The sequence below is a fragment of the Pinus tabuliformis genome, chromosome 9, assembly GCF_031772625.1.
Source record: "Pinus tabuliformis cultivar Carrire ecotype Pingquan chromosome 9, CPIR1, whole genome shotgun sequence".
NCBI classification, from domain to species: domain Eukaryota; kingdom Viridiplantae; phylum Streptophyta; class Pinopsida; order Pinales; family Pinaceae; genus Pinus; species Pinus tabuliformis.
Genome location: NC_142307.1, coordinates 33,137,051 through 33,156,467, shown reverse-complemented (window position 1 = coordinate 33,156,467; position 19,417 = coordinate 33,137,051). Strand labels below are relative to the sequence as shown.

Genomic DNA, 19,417 nt, shown 5'->3' with positions numbered 1-19,417 from the left:
CTTTTCCATTTGTGTTATAAGGATCTACCTTCAAGTTGTTAGGCTTTGAGTGAAGGTATTGGCTTTGATACCAATTGTTGGAAATACTGAGAGGGGGGTGAATCAGTATTTCTCTTCAATTGTTAATTTTACCAATTAAGATTACTTATAATTAGAACACAAACTGAACAATGATAGAATAATAATTTTATTACTCAGAAATAACGAGGACTCCAATCCTCTTCTTTATAACAAATCAAGTACAATAATAATTAGAGCTCCAACCCTAGACGAAGACACCAATCTCTAATCCACCAAGCTCCAACCTGTATTTTGCCAAGCACCAACTTGGATTTCACGTCACACCAACCTCTAGGGCTCCAACCCTATCTTCCCAAGGTACCAACCTTGTCTCTATGAGGCCCCAACCTGGTCTTCTTGAGGACTCCTATCCTCTAGGGCTCCAACCCACTACTTCAATTTGTCAAGATAAGTTTAACGGTTCTTCATGGCTCCCAATATCTTCTACAATAAGCCCTGACAAAATCTTCACCTTCAACAATGCCTTCACTTAATCTGCAAATCACTTCATCAATGACAACTTTATCTTCTCAGAAGTTGTCACCACAACTCTTCATTTCACCCAAACAAATTCTCCAAGGTCACTTCATGATGACTTTAGCAATGCATCATGGTCTACAATTAATGTCTCCAAGAGGCTTCAATAGGTCTACATACAATGTCCTTCAACAAGTTGCTTTACCAAGACTTCAAAGATCCTTCAATAATGCTTTGGTGATGTGTCAAGCAAAGCCCAAACTGTCTTCAGATGTCTGCTCCAAAGTACTCTCCAAGGTATGCTCAAGGATATCTTCACAAAGTGTCTTCAACGGTACTCCAAGAGAAAACTTTTGAAGATGGTCCAAAATCTCTTTATAGACAATTCTGAGTCTGGTCCAATGTTTGCTTAAAAAGGGACTTCAAGACTATTCTAGAAATCTTCTAGGAACACTTCAATAATACTGCCTTTACACAACAATTCTCCTCCACCAAGTCCTCACATAGTCCCTTAACGTTCTTCAAAATCACTGTTCTAGGGCACACTTAGCAGCTTCCTGACAATGGTATTCACTCTCCAATATCACAGATAACTAAGCCTCTGCAATGCTACAGGTCTGAGCTTGTTAAAGTGACTATCCTTAAGGTTGCAACTTCTCCATAGGTGGGGATCTGATGTATAGGTGCTAAGTCTGAGATATCTATGGTTAGGTCTGAGGTAAGGTAGCAAAGAATATCCAATAGGTCTGAATCCTAAACCCGAGCCTCTTATTTTCTCCACAGAACTGTCCTTCTGCAATCCGAGTTCTTTAAATACTTCTCCACAACCAGGTCTGAAGCCAACACTTCTTCAACAAGTCTGAGATTCTAATCTCCAACAAGGGCTGCAATCTGAGCCTCAAAAAATTGTTTGTTCACTGGTCCGGGGTCTGCAAATTGAGCCTTTTATCACAGGTCCAAGAAAGTGAAACTACAGGTGCACAGGTGTAGGAGCTTCCAGGTGAATGTTTTGTTGTCCGAGCTTCTAGAGGTGACAGTCTATCACAGGTCCGAGTTTCATTAGCCTTCACACAAGTGTATACTGCTATATAGGCCGAATTTCTGAGCTTACAAAAGATACTCAATCACAGAAGTATGCCCAAACATAAATCTCTTTTGTTCTCCCCGACCTCTATTCTCCTTTTGTACTCTTCTCTGAATTTTTCACCGAATTAGATGGCTGAAATGATGAATTTTGACTTTATATTTATACACAATTTGACCTAAAATGAAGGAACGTGTCTTTTTGGAGGAGAGGCCGACTTGCTCATGTTGGATCATGTCAGCTAGCATAAAAAATGAATTATTCCAACTTGCAAATTCATTTTCTCTCAATCCAAGACAAGTAATAACTCGTTGGAAAGAGAAAAAAAAAAATCCTCTACAAGCCTATGCCAATTTCACCTTTAATGAGGTCATTTTTCCATCCATAAAATTATATTTCGTGAACTGTCATAATTATTTTATTCATGGCAGCCTTTAGTATTTTATGTCTATATGTTTTTGGCATTCAAGGTAAAGGCTCCATTAAGGTTTGACATTAATGGAATGGACCTATTAGGATTAGGGCTTCCAGAATCATGAGCATCATTAAATAAGGCTAGGGTGCCTTTTCAATATGTGTCTTCATGGGCATCATCTTATTTTCCAAGAATTTATAACAATGCTAGGGCTTCTTAGGGCTCCACGTGAGTTCTTTATTAGGATTAGGGCTTCATCTTATTTTTCAACCAACATAAGTCTTCATAAATCAAATATCATGGGCATCTTTAACAAAGCTAGGCTAGGGCATCATGAAACTAGAGCTTTAGGGTTTTATGATTTATCATGTAGCTAAGGAATATGCATCATCTTCATGCTTAGGGTTTTCTCCTAGGGTTTGCATGAGGTTATGGTTATTCCTGTATCACAAGAATATTTTCCATCTCAACAATGCCATATTGACATCAATGACAACTTTGACCAACATGTTTCCTTCTTTTTTCATTACATTGTTGTCAAATTTCCTCTTTATATCGAACATTATTTTTGCCACTTGATTATAATCCTTTACCTTGCGTTTTCCTTGGAAAGAAGGTTTGCAGGTATATTCTAAAGAACGTTTGAAAGTAAGGATTATGGCTAGAATCCAGATTTAGAGGAAGCCTTTTCAAGGTTTGTAGAAAGAAGAAACTCAAGGTATGTTTTAAGATTTGTAGAAAAAAGGTACGACCATTTTGTCTCTAAAATTGCTCCCTCATCTCTAGGGCTTTGCTACAAAATCATGAAGATTCGTATATTGTGAGGGTGTTTGATCTTTAGACTAAATCTACCCTTGTAATACCTATCTTTTGTTATTTGTTCACTTTGGTAAAACCCCAGCCTTTTGATTTTTTTTTAATTTTTGTTAATGATATCTAGGGCACACGATAAAACCCTAACTTTTTAGTGTTTGATGATAGTACATAAAGTTTATGACAAAACCCTTGTAGAAGTTGATAAAAAGGTCCTAGGGCATGAACAATGAAACCCTAGGTGTAAAATGCTTCTGACATGGTTAAAACCCTAACATGGTTTATTTGTTGAAGGTTTAATATTAAAGTTTTGATGATAATATCTAAGGTTTGTGACAAAACCCTAGCAAAGGTTGTTGTAAGGAACTAAGTCCCGAGGATGTAGTCCAATGGATAGGTGGGGAGATTTGGTCCCCCACAGGTCTTGTGGTCCAATCTAAGACAGGACTATGTATGCTTGAGAGCGACTCCCGACACAATTTCTTCAGTTGAAAAAAAAGGAACTAGGGCATGAAAGTGTAACCCTAGTTGATTTTTTCTACTATAATTAAAACCCTAACTAGGTTTAGGTTTCGAATATCTAATGTTTAAATTCAAAATTTTGATAACCCTAGATGCTAACCCTAATTTTATGCTCTTGTACATATATATTTGTGCTTTGTTGTACTTGTTAATGAGATTTGCAAGTACATAGTTTTCAAGAGGTTGTTGACCTCATACTTTATAATAACTTTATGATGATGTTGAGCATGCTAGAAAGAGGGAGCTGTAAGAATTCTGATGACATTGAAGTTTACATTGGTGATTGAAAGATGACTTTGTTGTCATATGAAGATAAAAGGAATGATGTTTTGGAAGATCGAAGTCCTTCGATGATATGATGATGCAAAAGAAAGAGCCCATGTAGCTGGAAGAATAAAGTTGTTGATGATGGACTCCCTAGTTGAAAGGGAGCTTGGATGAAGGAAAGTGTATATCCTCCATAGTTGAAAAGAAGAACATGATGTATAGTAAAGACTATGAAGAAAGAATAAGATTGGAGAATAGCTAAGGCACTATTGGTGGTTGATATTGATGTACTATGAATAAGATTCGGTTGTTTTGAGAAGTGTTGAAGCCGAGTTTAGTGCTACTGAAGAATTTGGAGAAGGAAGCTTCCGTCAAGATTTGTTTGGATATTATGATGAACTAAGCAGCATCAGAATAGTTGAAGACCCTGGAGATTGTGCTAGCATATCGATAATAAGAACAAATATATTGGAAGTGATTGGGGTCATGAAGCTACAGTATGTTCAAATGGATGAACAAGTAGCTGATGTGTTGATCTCTCCCTGAGAAGTTTGTGTATTTTAGAAGCATGATTGGATTGGTGGATATCTTTGATTTGGTTGAGAGGGAGAGATGAGTACCATAAGTTGCCTGTATGATGGTACTTGGGAGGACATCTTGGCCTAGTTGGTGTTGAGATCTCAATTATAGTTTGGCCTTGATGATGTCTAGATCTCGGTGTGGGAGGGTATCTTGGTCTTATGGAGCTCTGTTTTAGTGTTTGACCTTGATGATACCTAGATCCCTGTAAGGGTTGGTGTCTTGGCATGGAGGCCTAGATGGTATCTATATCCAGTTGGATTGATACCAGGGTTGTAGCCTGATGGTACTTATAGTGGCAAGTTGCCTTGATGACACCTTAGTCCTTGTTGGGAGGATACCTTAGTAGTATTGGTATCCTTAGCATTGCGTATGTTGTACTTTTCTTGGAACATTTCAAATTGTGGTCAACCTTGTACCAATTGAACAATTATGAATACCTCCCTAGTTAAGAGGGAGTGTTGAGAAATGTAACTAGTATCAGTCTTCATAATTGTTGTAATTCTCAAGTATTTGTCAAAAATAAAGAAAAAATAAAATTTATTGTCAAAGAAAAATGATTTATAAGCATGGATTTCATGCTTTATTTATTTTGTTTCTAGGTCAAAGCACCCATTGAGTGTTTTTTATGTCATCAGTCATTATGTACTAGACCCTTCTTGGGCTCATTGTATCAAAGAAGAAAATTATTATGTAAAAGGTGTCTCTTATCACTCCTCCACTAAGTCGGCCTCATTGAAGGATGTGACCACCTTGAAGAGACTATATATAGAAGTGTATTCAACCTCATTGTGATTCCATCTATCCAAGGAATTGGATCTAAAATTTTCAAGTGAAGAGAGAAGTGCAAAGAAGCCTAAAAGAGAAGTCTTTATCATTACAAAGGAAGAATAAACATAGCGAAGAAGAAAGGGATCGAGATTCATTGTTTTTCTACCACAAGTGCGATGAGGACTGAGGTGAATTGCAAGGCCGAAGGTACAGGCCTAATTGCAGAGTTGCAGAGAGGGACGAGACCCTTGTTGACTTATCTTGAAGAGTTGACTTGTGAAGAAATTGGCTAGAGTTTGAATGATCTTCATGGGAGGCTGACTTGGTGGATTGGAGGAGTTCTTATTGTTGGTCAAAGGGTCTCGGTTGTTTCATTTGATTTGGTTCTAAAAGAAGAGAAGAAGATTTTTTGGGTTTTCCCCTAGAAGAGGGGTTTTGCCTTGTCTAATGCCTATATCTTGTGTTATTTTGTTGTATTTGTGATCTTCATTATTTGACATTTGTCTTGATGATAAAAGATATAATAATTGCAAAGAACAATTAATAAGGAACATCACAAGAAAGTTTCAAGAAAGAGAAATCAAATTAAATAAAACCCTAACTATGTTGCCCTAATGATTTCTCAACACTTCGGTCTTCGGAGATTTTGATTTTATCCTTAATCTAAAGATGCCATAATCATCTTGTACCGGATTACCGTACTTAGAGAGGAGAAACAAACATAGATAACACAAGGACTCGACCCTTTTTCTCAGACTTCGGATAGACTTCATCATCAATATCCTCTACTCAAGTTACAAGGGATTTAATATACTCAACCTATAACAGAATTTAGGAGTATCGACCTTTCTTCAATAGCACAATCATTCCCCATACTTGGATACCTAGATCTTAGATATGATTCTTTTGGATCTCCTTAGGTTTAGATCTTGGATAGTCATGGAACAATCACTGAGAGATGTCAATCACGGATGTGTGTGTGTGTGTATATATATATAGCTTTAGACTTCATGTATAACAGGGGGATACTTAGGGTTCTTCTCCTCAATCATCATCAAGATTCTTCTCTTGTCATTTTACTTTGAGCGATCAAGACCTTCTTCACAATGGCTCAGCTACAGAAGAGCTTGGATCAACATACATCAACACTCGAATTATCATGATGCCACAGGACTTGTGTAGGAGGGGCATACGATGCCACAAAGATGAGTCTCAGAGGGATAATAATATCTGACATTTCATCAATTCAACAAAGATTCGCATGATAGAACTCGGTCTTCTTACTAGCATTAGAGGAATGATAATATCACAGAGAAATGATGGTATGATTGTAACTTATTTTGATTAGATTCTCATAAATGTGTATGGTTCCACAAATAGATATGTGGCCTCAAATCCACAAACTTTACGCAGAGAGTAGATATCTCAAGTCCGCAATTTTCATGGACAATTGGTGCCACAGGTATGCATGTATAACAAAGATATGGTGCCATAAGTGAGCTCGTATGAACGACAACCAAACTCGGCCTTCAAATGGAAAGAAAAACATGGACAAAATTGACTCTCAGTCCAAAAGAAGCTCAGAGAGTTCTAGTTCGGACAAGGAGCAACAGACCTTAGACTTGATCCATAGTAGCCCAATAAACGAAGACCTCTTTAACACTTGCAACTTGTAAACCTTCACATAAGAGGAGCCACAAAGCTCACATAAAAGAGATATTACAAAGCTTGTATAAGAAATCACCGAGCTCGCATAACACAAATTATTGACCCTTAGAAACTTGCATATCCATAGAGAAATGTGCCTCTGAAAATTCGGCCAAAATCCATAAGCCTTAGAAGACAATTCAAGGTGTTTTCTTCCTAAAACTGCTCTTCAACCCGCTTTGATACCATGCTGATTTTTCTAGGGCACAAGATAAAATTATTTTTTCTTCAACAAATAACTACTTCCAATGATCAGTTAACATTAGTTCCACATAATATTCAATTAATATTATTCAGAAGTTATACAGAAGAAAAATATCAACCATTTAAACATGAAACAATAGTAAAATAACCATGAGACAATGAAACAAAAGACACTAAGTTTTAGGCCTGAGGCCAGGGCAAAATCCACAAGGGGAAAACCCATAAATCTTTCCTTATGTGTGGAGAGAATTCAATGTTCATCAATACACCAGAAGTAACAACATCAAGAGAACAACCAAACCAGTTACCAAGATCAAGTGCCAAGCCCTCCTCCTTTTGATTTCATCCCCCTTCTTCATGTCTAATGCATTGGAACAAAGATCATTATTAGAGAATTCAATGTGTCCAAATGAGGAGAGGTGGTCTCCTTTTTATAGTCTTTCAAGGGGGGTCGAATGGGTGCCTCTTAGGGGCCCAACCGACTTAAACAAGGAGGCCCACTTGAATATTTTAGGAGGAAAATTTTAAATTAAAAATTTTCATTTCTTCCATGATGAAAATACTGACAATGGCTACTATTTTTCCAACAACAAAATCCTTAGAATGGCACTTGTTATCCTTGTATTTTATAATGCTCCATGTGGGGTTGCCTTATTGGTTACTCGTATGGAACTAGGTCTATTTTATGTTGGCCTCCCTCACTTGGTATATATATAAAGGGAGGAGAGAGCCTTTGTTATGACTACTATCGTTGTAGTCTTTATTCTATCTTTGTAATTATGTTGGAGAAATCTTTTAAGAAGAAAAACTTTGAGTTTGTGATAAAAGACCATGGGAGAAGACATGGAGAAGAAAGAAAACACTTGGATACTATTGGAGAGATTACTCTCGTGAGATGGATGAGGACACTATGGTTTTTACTATGCACGTAAACCATAGAGGAGAAAATAATGGTAAAGGAATTGTTGGTTGGTCTTGTAAAAGCCTTGGCTCTTGTTGTGAAATAAGAAGGTAGCACTAGTGTTCTGACCCTTGAGAATACATCTACAAGAGAGCTAATGCCTTGGCTGATATTGCCACCCTGTTCTTGTGTGATGCCTGGAGATTAGGCCAAGATCATGGAGGGCCTAACTCGATGAGTCTTGAACTTGGTGTGATACCTTTGTTGGAGGAAGACTCATTTATTATACTCCTGATGTTTCATGGAGGTCTAGGTGCTTATGTTGATTCAAGAGTTGAAGACCTAGGGTTTAAGGACTCAAGCCCTAGGATGGGCATCAAAACTTGCAAGCTAGTGGTGGAGTTGTCTTTTAAGCCATGTGCTTGTGTGATGCAAGATGGATAGCATTGGTAAACTCTAATGAAGACAAGAGCGTTGGTGTAGACACCTTGAGCTCGGTGAGATGCCTTACTTGCAGGACTTGAGCTTGATGTGATGCCATGTTTTGATAGAGCTTAGTGAGATGCTTTACTTGGCAAGTAATTGTCATGTGATGTGATGATATACCGTACACTTTATGTGAAATGACTGTTTTGAGTGGTCAACTTTAGTTGGGAATTATTCATAGCTAGGAGTTGGTGGCTAGGGTTTTCTTATAATTTTCATAGCTAGGGTTTGGAGTGCTTGCCTTGTACCAAGTTGAGATAAGTCGTTGGTATGTAAATGTACTTCTATTTTGTAATATTGTAGGGAAAATTTTTCCGTAGTTTTTTTCCTTTAAGTCACTAGGGTTTCAATACAATTCCATACGTTGTGTATAGTGATAGTGTCGCAATATGAAATTGTAATAATATGAATGCAATAACTTCAATAATGTAGTTCAACAGTTTATCAACAAATAGAGATCCAATGTAGTTCAACAGTTTATCAACAAATAGAGATCCAATGCCACCCAACATGCTACAACAAATTAGGAAATACAACAGTGCTTCAACAGAGAGTAAAACTACCTATAATTTAAATTCCAAACTGAGTTTTGTCTATAATAAACCCTAGGACCTGTAGTTATGACTAGGATCTTCAAGAGGACATGAATTTGCTTGTTGGGAAAAGACTATAGGAGACTTCTCACAGCTTTCAGAAGTTCGGATTCTGTAAACAAAGAGCTTTAGCCTTTAACGACCTTCTATTTGCCTTAGGAACATTCTTCACATTGACCTGCTACAAAAGAGCCTCAAGGATTGCGGCCTGATCTAAAAAGGTTCTAATTTGATGCTAGGACTTGACTTAACCGTTAGAGAATGTGGATGACCAATACGAAAAAAAATTGTCTGTCGAGAATCTTCCCTAAGCACTTCGGAAGCCACATAAAAGCCACAAGAGACCCAACTTCAGTCCTCCGCAGGCCTTAGGGCACGACGTCTGCATCAGAAATGGGTACAAAAGAATGTGTATGATTCTGGCTAAGTTTATTCACAGAAAATTGCTTCGATCTACCTCTCAATCACTTCACTGGCCTCAGAAAAGAATGTGAACTACTAGCAACGAATCCCAACAACAGAACAAGTCATGAAGAGCTTACTTCTAGAATTCGATCTACTTAGAAAATAACGCTCCTTGTTCTGCCCAAACAGAATCATGATAGGAAAGAATTGATCAACTAGAGTGGAATCTTTCACCACTGAAATCAATAGGGTGGAAGGGGTCTTAAAACCATCAGAGCTAATGCTCAAGAAAACAAATGAATTAATCAGTGTTCCACGAGGTCACGTCCCCCCACCTAGGGGTCGAGTTTCTTAGCTCCCTCGCGCTCCAGGGACTTGGGGACGACTAGGTGTCGTTTCCCCATGCTCCCAAAAAGCAGGGTATGCAAGGAAACTCGGAAGGGGTCGTTTTCTCTAATTTCGGGGTCGAATCCTCAAAAGGGGGTCGTTTGGGGTCGTTTTCTTGGACAAAATTCGAAAAAAAATTAATGAAATAATTTTTTTTAAAGACAACTAAGTATTTGAAGGGACCGACAAGACGATGGGATGTTGATCCAGAGAATGATGCACAGGTAGATATGGAGGAGAGCCTTAATAAACACAGATGGGATTGGTTGGTGTGCCACTTAGCATGTTTGAGAATGCAAGTGATTCTGATTCAGATGGTGACATGGTTGATCCCAATGTTGCTTGGGAGCGGGAGCGGGAGCGAAAACGGGAGTGGGAGCGACCATTTTCAGAAGCTCCCGGTTTGGGAGCAAATCCGGGAGCGATTTTTTAAAAATATATATATATTTTATATTTTTTAATTTTTGATACATATATGTCAACAAAAACATGTAGAATGATGAATTAGACATAAAAAAACATAAAAAAACATAGCTTGATCATTGAACCATATCACATCAATCATCTAGAAATTATAATCGTCATCAACCATGTCCACAAGTTAGTAAAATACATATTACAACTGCAACATATTGAGTCTTATAAATCATGATTCATCAAATTCAATATTAAAGTTTCAACTTCAAGCTTTCAGAATTGAAAATTCAATAACATTTATCATCATTGATCACCAAAGTTGTACTTGTAAGCTAAGTTTAACCATTACAAGAAGTAATATCGAAGATATTTCTAAGTCCTAACTTCTAACTGTTAACATGATATGAAATGTTAAAAATTTATAAAATGAAACATGAATAATGAGATGAAATGAAACAACTTTAGTCTTTCACAAAGCATCATATTCATAATTCACAATCATTACCAATGAATTATAATTGCCAAGGCCCAACTTCAAACTTCAAATTTTCATTGTCACAGTGATATAATGTTTACAAAAAATATCATTATGATATGAAAGAGTCAAGAGTCAAGAGTCAAGGACTCAAAACTCAATAGTTATGAAAACTAAAGTCTAATAGAAACTAAAAAAGACAAGTAAACTGTAAATCTACATGTGGCCCTTGCCACGAGAGTCTCCAGGCGTATAAGCAGGTCGTGGTGGTCTTCTAGGAGTCTCCCGCACAGACCGACGACCAGAACTAGAACCTCCACGCAAGGGTGTAGATGGAGGTGGCGACAACAAAGGAACAAGACTCGGACCTCGAGCACTGCTACTGGATGGTGGAGGTAGAGGTGGAGGTGGCATGGCTGCTGCTTCATTTTCATCCCTTACAAGTTCCTCTTCTAGTTCTTCAATATGTACAATGCCATCCTCCAAATTGTCATCCTCTGGGTGATTGTCCCAAATTTTATATGTGGGATCCTCATTAGCCCGATCACAGTAATGACTCAACAACCTCAAGTTGTAGTGCACATAAACCAAGTTTTCTGCTTGGTTTTCATTGAGTCTGTTTCTTTTCACATTATGTATATAGCTGTAGGTGCTCCAACACCTCTCTGCAGAAAAAGAATTTACAACCTGTGAAAGAACTTTTTTTGCCAATTTTGGCAAAAGTCCGTGGCCGCCATATGTTTCCCACCATGTGAGAGATTCAAATTTATCTTTGTCGTCCATTGCATGGAAGTTACCATACAAACCAGTGCCACTGAAGTATCTGCCTATTTCAAGGCGCACAGCTACACATTCCTCCCTGTCAGGTACCAACTTTTCTAATGCTTCCAAATATCCTTTAGTTACCTCTTGATCTAAATGGGGTTTGGTCCTAACCCCACCCCCTGCTGCAGGTTGGCCTAACCAAGATGTAGAGTAGTATTTTGGCGTAAGGATATACGCCGAGCAATGTAGTGGAAGGTTAAGCCTATTCCACCGTTCACACACACAATCATGAATCAGTTTGTACAAGTTGGGATCTCTATTATGAACAATGTCTTTTATTTCCCCCAACATGGTATCCATTTGCTCATACACCTCGCCAATCACTGGTTTGTCTGTATCTGCAAACCGAATCATGTGATAAATTGGCTTGGTGAAATCCAATACCTGCCTCACACTTGTCCAAAACTGCCCATCAAGAGCGGCCTCCTCCACCATTTCAAAACCTGCCATGTCAGCTACATTTGTAGCCCTTTCCTTTAACACCTGCCAATGTGGACTTGATACCATGCTAGCTAATGCCTCTCTTACCTTCAAAAGGCGCCTGAAGGTGAGGTAATAGCTACCAAATCTAGTCCTCGCAATCTTCAGCAACTCCAATCTCGAGTGACTGCGGAAAAGGCCATGGGTATTGCTATGATTTGTAATAAATTTTATCATTTGTTTGCCTTTCTTGTACAAATTACCAATCCATTGGTATTGTTCATTTTTGTTTTTGACAATATCATGCAACAGAAGGTTCAATGTGTAAACCAAACATCCAGACCAAAATATGTTCGGGTATTTATCCTCAATAATTGCTCCCGCTGCCTTACAATTAGGAGCATTATCAGTGATGACTTGGATGACATTGTATGGGCCAATACGCTCAATTGTTTCAAGTAATGCTTCTGCAATGTTGATGGCGGTCTTGAACTTGTCTGAGTAATCATGTGCAGCTAGAAAGATGGGACCACTAACAGACACAGCAAGAACACTTATCAATGGCTTGCCTTTTACATTTGTCCATCCATCAGATACAATGGACACCCCATGGTCAGTCCAAGAACTTGTCATTTTATTCAAAGAATGTGATATTTTTGCTTTTTCATGATCAAGGCCAACGGTTCTTGCCTTGTCATACCCAGGGCTCTTGTATCCTTTAGGGGCATCATTTATGGCAAAAACCATTTCGTGCCAATAAGGTGAGCGTAGAACATTTAATGGTATCCCACATGCATAGAGAAACCTGTAAACTTTTGAATCCACATCATTCCTACACCCCTCATCAAGGAAATCTGATATGGTTCTACGCCTTAAAGATGATGATCCTGTGCCTCCATGTCCATATCCACTGCCTTGGGAGGATGCTGAAGGAGTTCTTTGTGATTGTGAGCTTGGTTCAAAGAAACCCCTTGATTTTTTTGTTCTGTATTGGGCTTCCTCCTCTTCCCTTATGTATTTGGCTCTATCTGCTGTTGACACCGCTGTACAAGTTTTGATTCCTATTTGTTTCTCTCCATCCCATGGCCTTTTCCCGCAGAGGTGTCTTCTAGCACGGGTGTATGAACCTGTGTAATCAGTGTTGCAATGGGGGTAATGAAATTTAGTGGTTCCACCCCCTCTCCCTGTTTCAGCCCTGTGAACATATTTCCACAATGGAGTTTGGTCTTGTTTAGTTTTTTGAGGGTCATGTTCACCCTCCTCCAGCTCCTCCTCACTGGGGTTTTCACCCATTTGACTTTCTCCAGCTTCTTCATCCCCCTCTTCAGTTTGGGGCCCCCTCCGTTTCCTACTTTCCAGCACCATAATAACCATAAAAGGGACCAGGAAGAGGAAAATGCCAATAAATATAGCCAGGTCCATGGTGTTTGATGTTTGTAGGGTTTTGATTCTTGAATCTGCAAATTAATTTAATTTATTGGGATTAATTAATTTAATTTAAATACATGATCTTTAAACTCAAACAGCTATTTTAAATTAACTAAATTAACTACCTAACCAGCTAAACTAACTAAATTACTAAGTTACTTACCTCTGCAGGCTTGCTCCTTGCTCCTTGGCACTTGCTCCTCGCTCCTCAGCACTTGCTCCTCGCTCCTTTGCTCTTGCTCCAGCTCCAAACTCAAGCTCAATGAAGTTAGAATGAATTTTTTTTGGCCCATTGGGCTTATAAAACCAAAAAAAAATTCTAATTTTTTTTTTATTTTCGGGTCCGCCTCCCGGCCCGGCTCGAATCGCTCCTGGAGCGATTTTTAATGTCCGGGAGCGATCAGGGAGCGATCGCTCCCCGATCGCTCCCGGGCATTAAAAATCGCTCAAGGAGCGCCGGAGCGATCGCTCCCTATGTCGCTCCCTAACAGACCAGGGAGCGCAAATTTTTTTAAGGGAGCGCGCTCCCGAAAATCGCTCCCGGACGGGAGCGATTTTCGGGAGCACGCTCCCAAGCCGCTCCCGCCAGGAGCGCGATTCGGGAGCGGGTTCGAGGGGGGGGGGGGGGGCGCTCCCCCGCAACATGGGTTGATCCTCATTTATTCATGCAACAGCTAGATCCAGAGACTAGAGTAGCATTACCTTGAGCAATTATGCTCATTTATCTTTTGATATGTTCTTATGTTATTAACTTATTTGCTTTTTTGTTTCAGACTTCAGTTTATTTTGAATCTTGATATATGAATCATGATATATTGGACTTGAGTCTATAAAATTATCTCTTAATGTATTAGACTTGATTTTTATAATTTTATTTCAATAATCAGTATTCAATGTTCATAATTGGAACATCAATATGGTTTAAACTTTAAAACTTTAAACATTTATAATTTTATTTTCATTGTACATTGTTAGTAACTTAGTAGTTACACTGTAGAGTTACAAACTTATATGTATGATGTATGATTATATGATATCATGTTTTTTGTTTTAAATTTGTTTCAGTTATATGATTCATCGATTTATCATTTATCCTTCATGATGTAAGTGTTGTATTATATATATTATATAATGATAAAGACAATTAAATTATAAATATTAAAATTTCAATGATATATATTTTATATTTATAAGTTTTTAAGACCTTGACGTCCCAACACATTTCCTAAAAATTGGTGGGGAGCTTTTGCATAGGCCGCTCCTGTGTATCCCCACTCCCTCGCCTCCTCGTCCCGGAAACTTGGTGGAACATTGGAATTAATCCACACTTGATGCTCCAAAATGAATTCAACCCTCTTGTATTTATAGATTTTAGAGGAGTTTCTTCTTAATTGATTGAGTAAATTTTACTCCAAACCCCAATTTTGGGCTTCATTGCCCAACTACTCCAAAACTCGCCTAGACATTGGGTATTTTAGGGGTTTTCACCTTTATTAAGGATTGTAGCCTACGAGGATTGATCGACTATTTCGTCCTTCATTCATCCTCAATTAATAGAGGAAATTACAATCCCCCTTGTCCGAAATTGCTTGCCCTCAAACAATTGCAAATTTGAGTGTTGCAATATTCATTCTCCTTCCCATGTTGCGTCCTCTAGTAGATTCTTCCATCTGATAAGGTATTCTAAGATTACTCTCCCTCTTAACTTCTTTTCTCGCACCACCATGATCATTTCCGGAATCAGTTCCAATTGTCCCTCTTCGTCTAATGGCAGCAATTCGATAAAGGTGGTGACTTGCTATCCCACAACCTTCTTGAGGCATGACACATGGAATACATTATGGATTATGTTGTCCCTCGACATTTCTAACTCATATGCCACTTCGTCAATCTTTCGAAGAACTTTGTAAGGCCCATAAAGCCCAGGCTTCAACTTTTCTACACCACTTTTTCTTGAGTGTAGACTGCATATAGGGTTGCAATCTCAAGAAAACGAGGTCTCCTACCTCAAATTTGCGTTTTGTTCAATGCTAGGTTGCATACATCTTCTGCGGATTTTGAGCAACCTGCATATTTTCCTTGAGTACCCTGAGAATGTCCTAACTCTCCTATATCCAATCTTTAGCAATATGTGCCTTCTTGTCTCCAAAAATCGCGTCCATAAAGGATGGTCAATCATACCCATATAGTGCTTTGAAGGGTGTCATCCTAATGGATAAATGGTAGGTGGTGTTGTAGCAATGCTCCCCAAGGTACAACCATTTGATCCATGTCTTTTGCTAACTTGTCACGTAATTACGTAGGTACCCTTCAATCCACTTATTCATGATTTCTATCTGACCATCTATTTGTGGGAGATAGCTAGTACTAGGGGCTAATTATGTCCCCACTTTTCTGAAGAGCTCTTACCAAAAAGCACCCATAAACCTACTATCCCGATCGTTGACTATATTCTTTGGTAGTCCATGAAGTCTGAAGACCTCTTTGAAAAACAATTACGCTACTTGTCTAGCCAAATAGTCAGTTGAGATGGCAAAGAAGTGTGCAAATTTGGTCAACTTGTCCACCACAGTGTAGATGCAGTCCTTTCCTTGCGCTTTGGGTAACCCTATGATGAAATCCATCAAGATGCTCTCCCATTTTTGTACTGGGATTGGTAGAGGTTGGAGAAGACCTGCAGGGTGTGTGTGTTCGACCATATTCTGTTGGCATGTCACGCATTCTTTGACGTATTTCATCAAATCCTTCTTAAGACCTTTCCACGAAAAACGTTCCCTAATCTGTTGGTATGTTTTGAAGAACCCTTGATGTCCAGCTGAAGGAGTGTCATGCGTGATCTTCAAAATCTTCTCTTTGAGGGAAAATTCCAAAACCAAGTATATCATGTCCTTATAGTAAATGATGTCATCAATTACCTTGTACCAGTCATCTTGAACGAGCCTGTCAGTTAGTGCACAAGTGAACTGGTTTTTGGCATACTCTGCTAAGAGATGAGTCTTCCAATTTTCCGTAAGCGCCATAAGGGTACATGTTGCAGGCTTTCCGGAAAGTGCATCGGCCACAATATTCTATTCCCATTCACATACTCAATATCAAAATCATAGGCTTGGATCTTACTTACCCACTTTTGTTGTCGCTTGTTAGATCCCTTTGTCCCAAGAAATGACGCAGGTTGTTATGGTCTGTCCTAACTACGAACATGTTTCCTACCAAATATTATCTAAATTTTTCCAAAGCATGCATGATAGCTAACATCGCATTGTCGTATATAGAGTAAATTTTCTCTGAATCTTGGAGCTTTCAACTTTCAAATGCAATGGGATGGCCCTTTTGCATTAAAACAGGCCCAATTCCCTCTCCTGATGCATCACATTCTAATATAAAAGGTTGACTAAAGTCGGGGAGGGCCAAAACTGGACATGAGCTCATCACTTCCTTGAGCTTGTTAAACGCCATGTCGAATTCTTTTGTCCACCTGAATGTTGCCGTTTTGGTTAAATCCATCAAGGGTGCACTTAACTAAGACAAACCTTTGACAAACCGTTGCAAATCCCAAAGAATACTCGTAACTTAGTTAGGCTTTTGGATGTAGGCCAGTCCAATATTGCCTGAATCTTCTCTTGATGAACCTGTTCTCCCTTTGCACTAATTATGTGTCCCAAGTAAAGAATCTCTGCCAATCCAAACTCACACTTTGATGCCTTGGCATAAAGTGATTGTTCCTTCATGATGCTCAAGATTTTATCCAGATGTTCCAAATGATCATCCCAGGTCTTGGTATAGATGAGAAGGTTGTCAAAAACTACTAATAAAAATTTCCTTAGTTGCTTGTTGAAGATGTTGTTCATGCAAGATTGGAAAGTGGCAAGAACGTTGGTTAGTCCAAACTACATGACCAAAAGCTCAAAGTGTATGTAGTGGCACTAGAATGTTGTTTTTGGCATGTCTTGCACTTGAACTCGGATTTGATGATACCCTGATCGTAAGTCGATCTTCAAAAAATATACTGCTACATGAAGCTCGTCCAGTAATTCATCGGTCTTGGGAATAGGATACCTGTTTTTGATGGTTTCTTTTTGAGAGTTCTGTAATCAATACACATCCTCCATGTGCCACCCTTCTTCTTCACCAAAACTACGGATGAGGTGAACGGACTTGAGCTAGGTCTGATATGGCCCATTGCTATAATTCCCGAATGGTCTTCTCTATCTCATCCTTGAATTTCTTTGGATGTTGATATGGTGTGGTTATTACGGGCTTGGCCCTGCTTCCAATTCTATAGTATGTTGATGTTCAAACCCTATCTTAGGGGATAATCCTGGAGGAATGTCACCAAACACCTGAGCATGCTTCTCTAACACTTATTGAATATCTATCCTATATTGCAGTTTGTCATTGCTAGGGGTCTTTTGGCTCATAATCTTGCATTCTACTATGTATGCTACATCTCCATGCTTGAATAGGGCTTCCATTTCCTAGTTGAAACGATTTGTGGTTTGCCATTTCCATTTGGTGCTTTAAATTCCATCTCCTGTGCTTGGTAGTCCATCATCTGCTTGCCCAACAAATACAACCATTAAACCCCTAATACCATATTGAGGTCTACAAGATCTATTACATAGAAATGACTACTAAAAGTATAGTTACCGAGAGTTACACTCAAACTTGGGATCATTCGTGTGCAATCCAAGTTGTACCCATCTGCTACTATCACATTAAGGCCTTTGATTTCTTCTGTGGGAAGCACTCTCTTTGCTACTAATGTTGCATCAATGAAGTTGTGTGTAGCTCCCCCATCAATCAAAGTTATGATGCGTTGTCCCTTGATGACTCCCCTAACCCTAAAGGTGTAATATCTGGGTGTTCCTGATAGAGTCACAATCTTAACTTGTGGTTGGGATTTCTTTTCTTTTCAAGGTTTTTCCTCCTCTTTAGCTTCTTCTTGTGGTTGTTCTTCCTTGGGACTGTTAGGCTCAACGGGTTCTTCATTGTTAGGTGTGGGTTCTTCTCCTTCCTCTTCCTCGTCAAAGAGCACTTCGATGTAGTGAATCTTTCCCTTACCTAAACAGTGATGCCTAGGTTCCCATGGTACCATGCAAGTAAAACATAGCTTCTTCCTCCTTAACTCGGTTCAGGTTTCCCCATCTAATCTGCTTTTTGTGGGCCAATCACGTTGCAACTTGAAAGGCCTTTTTCTCCTTATCTTTTTGGGGAATGAAGGGCTTGGATGGAGCCTTACACTTAGTTGTTGCATTACCCATATCCCGAGTCTTCTTGATAGCCTCCTTAAGGGTGGCATGGTTGAATGTCTTGACCCAGCCTTGTAGAGTTGCGGCTAATGCCTCTGTGAAAAGCATGACTAATCGTTCTTCAGATATATCTGTCACCATGACTGTGATTCGATAGAATTCTGCAATAAATTCTTTGTGCTATCCAGTTTGTTTGAGCTATGGCGATTCTCTGAAGTGTATGTCTGGGTTCTTATTATCAAATCTATTTATCAAACTTTGTGTAAAGTCTTCATATGAACTGATGTTTGTATGCCCCAATGTAACTAGACCATGGTACCACCATTCATGCGCTTCTCCCTCAAGATGTAGAGTGGTGAATTTGATAGCGTCTGCCTCCAACATAGGGTTAAGCCTGAAGTAAGTGTCCAATTTTTGCACCCATGCTCTTGCTAAACATTTAGATGATCCATCAAATGAGGGGAGGGTAATTTTACTTACCTTGCGTGTGAGCTCAAAATTTGGTTGTCCTCTAGACCTAAAGTTGTTGTATATATTGAAAGTCATGGTTGCTCATGTGTTTTCTTCTTGTGTTGCATACTCCCGAAAGTATTCATCCAACAGTCTATTTGGCTCAATAACTTCTTGGTTTGTCACGGCTTGGTTATTTGTGAATCGAGGAAGTAACAGTTGATGACTCTTCTTAGTTGTCCTAGTGTTAGGGTGTATAGGGGAACCGGGGTTATGATTCCCACTACCTTCAATGGTGGTTTTCGATCTGCCTCTCAATCACTTCGCTAGCATCAAAAAATAATGCAGACTACTAGCAACGGATCCCAGCAACAGAGCAAGTCAGAGAGAGCTCAATTCCAGAATTTGATCTACTTAGAAAATAGTGCTCCTTGTTGTGCCCAAATAGAATAAATATAGGAAAGAATTGATCAACTAGGGTG

The 19,417-nt window shown here is 39.0% G+C and overlaps 1 protein-coding gene across 3 annotated transcripts in view; it reads right to left on the bottom strand.

Moving 5' to 3' along the window:
• LOC149146967 (uncharacterized) overlaps positions 1-19,417 on the bottom strand; it is a 223,113-nt gene that overhangs the window by 11,745 nt on the left and 191,951 nt on the right. The gene's annotated exons all lie outside the window — the stretch shown is intronic.